We start from the raw sequence: 8,924 nt of genomic DNA, 5'->3' as shown, positions 1-8,924 counted from the left end.
GTCCTCAAATTCTTCCACAACCTGAATACCGCTAACCGTAGACTTCTCCACTGACTCTGGCATTGATATAGTAATCAAATAAGTCTCACGGCCCTTCTCTATCATCTTCCCAGACTGAATGGCCGAGATCACGAGACTCCCCGAAGTCGGTCTGATACCCTGAAAGACCAACTTCTCTCCTGGACACTCAAACTGCACTCTACCCCGATGGCAATCCAAATGCACCATATGCCGATGCAACCAATCTATCCCGAGAATAACATCATACAACTCCACTAGACTGATAAGCAAATCCGCTGGTCACGACTCTCCTGCGATCTGAATATCAATTCCTTTGGCTCGTCCAATAACTCTCAGGAACTTGCCACCTGCAACTCTGACAACTCCTGTACGGTCCCCGGGATCCCCTCTGATTCCCGCGCTCTCTGCACACTCCGGAGTAATAAAGCTATGAGAAGCTCCAGAATCAAACATAATGTGGGACTTAAACCCGCCCACCAACAAGGTCCCTGTTATCACCCCGGCACTGGTCCCACCAGTCTCTGCAGTCGTGTAAACCCGTGGCGCCTGCTCAATTCGTGCCACCTGCTGCCCTCCCGGCTGCACCTGCTGCAACGCTGCCACTACCACCGGCTGCAACTTTGGACACGAGGGCCTGATGTGCCCATGCTCCCTGCAATGATAGCATACACGAGCCGCTGCCGTCAGAGCACTCCTCTTGGGACAGCTAGCAATCCTATGATCCTTGCTCCCACAACCGAAGCAACTCGCACCACTCGACCACTGCATATCCTCCCACCTCCTCTTGGTTCCCTGCGCAGGCTTGCCGCCCTTGCTAGAACCTCCATGATGTTGAGCCTTACTAGGCTGAACTGCTGGACTAACCGCCACTGACTGTGCCCGGATATCCTCCTCGATCTCTGCCACAGTCTCAACCAGTTCTGCACGCGTAGCATAACTCTGTCCTCTACAATGGACCCTCAAGTCATCACGAAGAGCCCTCATAAACCTCATGATCTGGGCCTCCTCAGACTCCATAGCCCGATCCCCGTAACATAGAAGCCGACTAAACTCCAAATCCAGATCTCGCACTGACCCTGTCTCCTGAGATAACTGAAGGAACTGCACCTCCATCCGGTCCAATGCCTCCCTCGGAAAATACTTGCGGTTGAACTCCCCTACGAAGTCAGCCCAAGTCATTTCCTACTGCACTCTCCTAGCAGCTACTGATCTCCACCACCCCTGAGCATCACCAATCAAATGGTGGACCCCAATGTCCATCCAATACTCCTTAGGACATCCACGCATCTGCAGCAGTAGGGTCTGTACCACCCGAAAACTTCGCAGTCTCGATGCCCTTCATCTCCTTGAGCGTGGACAAATAACGACCATGTGCTCCCACATCCGCAGCCACTGACTGCCGCTCCTCTGCCACCACTGGTGGCACTACCTGAGCCTGAGCTAGTACCACTGCTGGCAACCGCTCCAACAACTGTGTTAACAAGCCCGCAAGATCCACTCCAGGAACTCCACCCGCTGGGACTCCCACACCCGGAACCCTAACATCACCGGCTACTGGAGCATCAACACCGCCCCCTCTGGCCACACTCATGGAATCCCCTTGAACATCCTGCGACCCGCCAACACCCTCAGCTGTCACACTCTGGTCCGCAGTCTCACTAACCTCTAGGACTCTGCCCCTACCACGACCACGTCCGAGTCCTCGACCACGACCAGCAACAGCACCCCCTCTAACCATCTGCACTACCATGAACAGAAGGCTAAGCACACAATTAACATAACACAAAAACATAAACTCACCGTGGAATCACATTGTAGGTTCGAAGAGGATGTTCTAGGACTCTATGCCACACACAATTGACTAACTCACATAATCAATCAAGACATGCAATCCCAAATATCTACAGCACAAAGCCTAGTGAACCCAAACCTAGAACCGTAAGGGCTCTGATACCAAACTGAAACGACCCGACCCGTTTTTTTTTAAAATAAATAATAATAATTAATAATAATAATAATAATAATAATAATAATAATAATAATAATAATAATAATAATAATAATAATAATAATAAATAAACTACAACTAGTGGTCCCATACCCACTAGCCACATAACCACAATCACAACCAATAACGGAATAACAAAAAACAATATCCAATAAATATCCAATAATAAACCAATAATTATAACATAAATAATATCCAAAATTCAACCAACATAAAACATAGAACCAGCAACCTAGCAATGTTTCTAATGACCCAACTCTAGCAACCTAGCAATGCCAGACAACAACCAATCGAGTCCCTAAAACATCCTCCTCTTCATTGCCTTGATTCCACGATCACACTTTGCCTTTACCTGCACCACAAACACAAATTGCAATGCATGAGTATTTTATAAACACTCAGTAAGGGAATCCTCCCATCTACTGAGCTATACACACAAGTAATAGAGACATCTCTAACCATCAAACAACAATCAACAATCAACAATAACAAACCAGGACTCTGCATCGACTGACACCAAACATGCATCGACCGACACCAGTTGGGGTTGCGTCGACCGACGCATGATATGCATCGACCGATGCAAGGTTCACTTGCATCGACCGATACTCCCAATGCATCGACCGACGCATGCTCAACATAGCACGAAAACACTAAAGTTTATGCGCCGTCCTCGCACTTGCATCGACCGGCGAACAAAGTGCATCGACCGATGCATTGACGAGCATCGTTTTCCCCCGAAACTTCTCGCCGGATCTTAGTTCCTACAACCACAAAACTTGATCCCAAGCCACAAGAAAGCTTCCTAACGTCCCAAATAACAATCTAGCAAGTCTAACAACACATAACAAGCAAATCAGAGAGATCTCCAGCTTAGATAAGCCATGGTCATGCACTTATCTTTGCCAAAACGATTCTGAACCTTAAACAAACAAAAAAAACACTTCCAGAAAGCTCTTACAATGATCCCAGCTACAAATCTCTTCAGGAACAGCTTCAAATCTCCCAAAATCTCCAAGAACACTTTTCTCTCTTTCTTTTCTTTCAAAAACGGCTAAACTCCCGAATGAAACAAAACACTCGAGTTAAGGGTTTTCTCTAACCCAAAACGCAGCGTTTAACTTAAACTCGTCCGCACTTAACTGGCCTTGCATCGATCGATGCAACCCCAAATCGGGATTTCGGTTCGCGGATGTTACAAGAATTACTTGATTAAAAAAAAAAATCTATCTCTAAAGTTAAGTTTGGTTAAAAGCTCTAAGTCTCTTAAAAAGAGAAAGAGAAAGAATTCAGTTGATTATTCTCGTAGGAAAATAAAAGTTGATTATTCTCGTAGAAATCAGGTGATTATTGTCGTAATAAAAAATATATATTAAAACCACTACAAGAATATTGATTTTTAACAGTATTATAAGATAACGTTTCAGCTAGTTATGCTATAATTGATTTACCTCTAACTTTTACATAGCGTTTAAAATTTAGAAACGCTATAAAATCTTTCAGTATATATGTTTTGACTTTTTTTATTTTGTAAAAATTGTTCTTAATAGCTTATACCATATAGAAACGCTATTGAAATGGTTAGCGGAAATTGATTTTTCTATTAACCGCCTAAGTAAAAAATTTGGCTCCAACAATAAAGAAAAAAGAGCACTTCTGGGCTCCGATTAAAAATAATTTAACCTAATTTCTTCCCCTTTTGCTCCCCTTATCTCTTCTTTCACAGTATCTTACTGTCTTGCTCCTAATCTCAGCATCGAATCACAAAAACCAGCAAATGCCTAGCCATTGTCATCGTTTAACTGTTAGGGATTTAGGTCTTTGATTGGTCTAAGGCAGTTGATTTTGGGTTTTCGTTAGTTGTTTCTCTTAGTTTAATCGATTTTAGTTTCAATTCATTTGTAGCTAGAATTCATTAAAGGATCTCGTATTCATCGTCACTATCATCTCCGGTTCCAATAGGTAAATTCGATTATGTGTTGTATTTTCCTAACAGGTTACGAGATTCGATTCTCTAATGACGTAATTTGTTTGTATTGATTTTGATGTCTTTTGCGATGAAGATTGCTTGCTTCTTGAGCGCATGATTACTGGGCGCTGTGATGGCTTCGTAGGCTTTAACACTCCCAATTTTTTCTCTCTCTCATTTTTGGCTTGAATCACGAATTTGGAGTTTGATTATATTTGTTACTCAGACTCATAATCATGAATAGGTTGAGGTTCAGTAGCTATGGGTTCATAATTTCAATTTTGCTTTACCTCTCCTTAGTGATGTGATAAAGACTTTAGTGGAAAAGCATTTGGAGCTTTGAATGTGTGCTCTAAGATTCATAGTTTCGTTCTTATTGGTGGAAGAACTCAATCTCTTCTACTGATTAGTTGAGTGTTTTGATGATAGTTTCTTCAATTCTGATTTGCTTAGAAGGGAAGCTCATTGGTTATCATCTAGATCGTGGTTTCAGGTCAGGTGCTAGTCGGCTTATCCAGCATGAAGTATGTGCATTTACAGATTATGTCATCTTATATCACCCAAGCGTTCAACAATTGCTTGAATCATGTGTGGGATGAGGAACTGAGCTTGAAGCGACTACTCAGTTCTCGTTTTCTCTTCTGAACTCGTCGATGACGGTTTCCGTTCTTCTCAATCATGTTTTGCAAAGTAGTAGCTCAATCTCTATCAGTCGGGTTGCAGACTTGCAGGGTTTCAGATCCAATTTTGTTTTGAGTTTTGGACTTGATTATCGTTTATCCTTTCTTGTAAGAACTTTTGTGGATTAGAAGTGATGACAAGCCTTTTAGATTCTCCATGAAGTTGTAAGATGAGAAATTTCATGTGTACATAAAAACTTCTGTCACAAAACGAGTTTATGCTTCGTTAATTTTTTTTTTATGGTTTTAATTTAATAATGTATATTCTCTTTTAAGAACACGGAATTAAAACTCAAATATATGACGTAAAAACCTTACAAATATAGATTTTATAAATTCAAAGTAATCAATGCATAATTTTTATTACAAATAAAAATTTATTTTGTTCATAATTATTCTCATAAACTAAGTTTTGAATCTACGCTACGCGTGGGTTTATTTGATCTATTTTGATAAAAATTATATATGATTGATTACGGTAATAAAATATTATCTCATAAATTTTAGATACATAATTTTTAAAAATATATAAATCAGTTGTGTTATAAAATCAAATCTGATAAAAAAATCATAAATTTAACTTGACGTCCAGACGAGGCAAATCAAACTGATGACCTCACATCTTAAACCATTTTCTTTAACCACCAGAAAAATAAAACAATTTTATAATCATGAATTTATCTCGTTTTCATATTTAATTGATCGCTACCACCTATGTTTTCGTGTTTTTTATTCAATGTTTGCTTATTCTTCATATTTTTTTTGTCATTTTCATTGTCAAATTTTGTGTTAATTGTCATCGTAACTTTTACCGTTTAGTTCTTCGTTATACTCTTTTTCTTCTTATTCCTCGTCAACTTCTTCATATTGTTCCACTGAAAAACCTTTTTTTAGACTACCACACAACTTGTTAACCCATCAAACTCCAAAAACAAATTCATTTCTTTTCTCATAAAATTTGTGAAATTCATGATTACCAGCATAGACAACACATTCACCCAATTATTGACAATTTTATCCATATACTTATTTGGTTTTAGATCCACGCATTTAGAAACTTCTCAAACCAAAATCCTTACTTGGTTTATAATATTTTAAAAACATAATAAAATATACTAATAACTATTTATTTAATATGAATAATATGATATATAGAAATATGAGTACATTATAATAACATATTAATTATAAATAAATAATATCAATTATATTATATCATCAAATAATATCAAAGGTATCATATTATCAAATAATTGTAACCGTATATAACAGTAACCGTATTTAAACGTAACCGTTTAACCATTTGTTAAACGGTTATGGTTAAGGCTACAAAAATTTCTAACCATAACCGATGGTTAATAAACTTTAACCGTGACAACTGTAACCCTTGTCATGCCTATGTATAGCTAATAAAACATGTGTTTTGTCGTCCATCTTTCTTCTTTAAACCTCAAAATTTGACTCAAACATCAAATTAAGGTCTTGCGATGTCAATCCTTCTTCCTTAGACACAAAAATAAAAAATTAATGAAAGAATATCAACTCATCTATAAAATCATATACAAAAATATGTTTTACAGCTCATAAGAAATAAAAAGCACAAATGTAGATAAATAAGATAATTTATGTTTTGCATCAATATTGATAATATTTTAAACTTTTAAAAGGTTTCGAAATATAAAATTTGAACGTTTTAAAAATTTTCAATATTTATAATATTTTAAACTTTTAAAATTTAAAACTTATAATATTTAAAAACTTTTTAAAAGCTAAGAACTTTTAAAACTTTCAATATTTATAATATTTAAACTTTTAAAATTTATAAATTTTATAATATTTTTTTGAAACTGTTTAAAGTTTTAATTTGATCAAATAAAAAACCAGATCAAACAAAATAAAACTTTTAAACTTGGACGCCTGATAAATCAAGTTTTCCTGCTCATTCGTTGTTGGAAGCATATTAATCTTATTTATGCTGGTTCTGAACCATTGTCTAAAAAATTTCTAGCCGATGTGGGATATTGTGCTTAGTTTTTTGATTTTCATAAATTTAAAATTTTCCTTTTTCTACAAAATTCTGTAAATTTAAAAATGTTAATAAATGACATGTCAAATCATTATAGGTTGTTTAAAATAATTCTTAATATACAAAATTCTGGAAATTGTATAAAATGTTAATAAGTTATATGTCAAATATCTATTGGTTGTTTAAAATCCTATGTGGACGGTCTTACGAGCTTATAGCTCATACTTTTTATTAGCATAGATTCATTTGTTAATTATGTAATACATAAATCAATAATATTCTCAAACATTCAAACATTCATTTGTTAATCATACATACATAATCAAATATGATAAAGTTTCTTATATTTTTTTTTTGTTTATCTTGGTAATTGATAAATAGCAAAAACTATGTTACACAATTGAATTGTATACCCTAAACTTCATACAATTTTGAAACATATTTTACTATTTATCATTAACAAAATTAAAAAAAAATATATATATTCTGTAATACTAAGTACATAAAATAGCCAAATTAAAAACATATTACAAATATACAAATTAAAAAATAAAAATAAAAATCAGTATGTTCTAAGTATTTGAAGATTTCATCAATATATATTTATTATACTACTATTTGTGTTTAATGGTTGTATCTTTTAATTTTTTTTTTAACTTAAAAATTTTAATTCTTAGTTAAAAATGTATTCTCATTACCATAAAATATTTTTCATTTGATAATATATAGTTTTTTGCTTATAATCTTTCTAAAATGGTATAAGAAAATAAATAAGAGCAAAACCAATAAGGCTATCAACAATGAAGCTGTTGAAAAAAATATTCAACAGTTTAATCACTCCAATGGAGGTGTTGAAAACCAAAAAAAATTGACGTGGATTAATTTGTGTTGAATTCATTCAACCAGTTGAATCAAAAAATTTGGGCCCCACAAACATGTCAACATTCAATTTTCGTTTTTGTTTTTTGTTGTTTTTTTTTTTTTTGAAAAAAGAAGAAATATATAAGAGAGACATATGTCGTATATTTATTGGACAGTAAAATTTTGGAGATATTTTTCTTATCTTATCATTTCAAAATCAATTATTATATAGTAAATAATTTTTTTATAAAATAATTTTTATATCAAAATTCATCATTTTTAAAACTCTATAAATAGAGACTTGGTTCATTTTATTCCGACACAAAAAAAAACCAATATTTCTACTATATTTTCAAATTCTTCTCTAATAAACTCTTCTTTATTTCAATTTTTTCTTTTTTGGGAATGGATCATAACAACAATCCTACCCAAAATTCTACTAATTACCCTTTTCCATTTCCAAATCCCAATAATTATCCAAATCCTTATTTCAACCAATCTGTTGTTATCAAATTAAGTAAAAATTTAAATTTAAATTACTATAAATCTGTTGTTATTAAATTAAGTAAAAATAAAAATATAAAGTGAAAATAGTGGGGTAAGGTGTTGAATTTTATTAAACAAAACCATTGGAAAGGTTAAAATTAATTTGGGTATTGAATGATTAGATGGAAGAAAGAGAAAATGATGTGGAAGGTTAAAAGTTGAGGTGGAGGGTGTTGAAAAGAAAAATCATTGTATATAGTCTAAGAAGATATCACTTGGATAACTGACGTGGCATATCCTCATGCCGTACGATTACAGTAAATCCAAGGGATACGATTATAATTTCTCTTTATTATTTCATTGGCTAAGCCATTAAAGTCAGGATCACATTATTTCTAATATGAACCGTTGATTAATATGAATCTAACGAACAAAATTTTAAACCTTTTTTTTTAATCTTTTCCTTTCACTTCTTCCCCTCATTCTCCTCTTAGTCGTATCTCTTTCATCTTCTTCCTCTGCAATCAATTATCCAATTAGAACTACCCTGCAATTGAAGCAACTTTCAAATTAGTTTTCGAGTTGGGGATCACGGCTTTCACCCACGAGAGCTTTGTTTCGAGTAAGCAATTCATTGACTGTTTCTGATATCCTTTTGGATTCATTAATTATTTCTACCGGATTTAGTGGAAAGTTGCCTCGATCTATGTTCTCTTTCATTTATTAGTATGGAGCTATTTAAAATTTGTATTCATCTGTTGAATTTGATACTATAATCTGTTTCCTTATGCTTTCTTTTGCTGAATTTCTCTATTGCAGAGCTGATCGAATTGGAGGAGAGAAATGCTGGGTAAATCCTGAACATGATGGGAA

At 34.6% G+C, this 8,924-nt stretch overlaps 1 long non-coding RNA gene across 1 annotated transcript; it reads left to right on the top strand.

Annotated features, from left to right (window-relative positions):
- LOC109126003 lies at nt 3,620-4,834 on the top strand. Its single transcript, XR_002033043.1, has 2 exons — nt 3,620-3,991; nt 4,093-4,834. It is a non-coding gene; the product is annotated as an uncharacterized LOC109126003 (long non-coding RNA).

Source organism: Camelina sativa, chromosome 8 (assembly GCF_000633955.1).
Source record: "Camelina sativa cultivar DH55 chromosome 8, Cs, whole genome shotgun sequence".
In the NCBI taxonomy this organism is placed as follows: domain Eukaryota; kingdom Viridiplantae; phylum Streptophyta; class Magnoliopsida; order Brassicales; family Brassicaceae; genus Camelina; species Camelina sativa.
The sequence above is the reverse complement of the archived record's forward strand: the minus strand, read 5'-3'. Positions and strand labels throughout refer to the sequence as shown.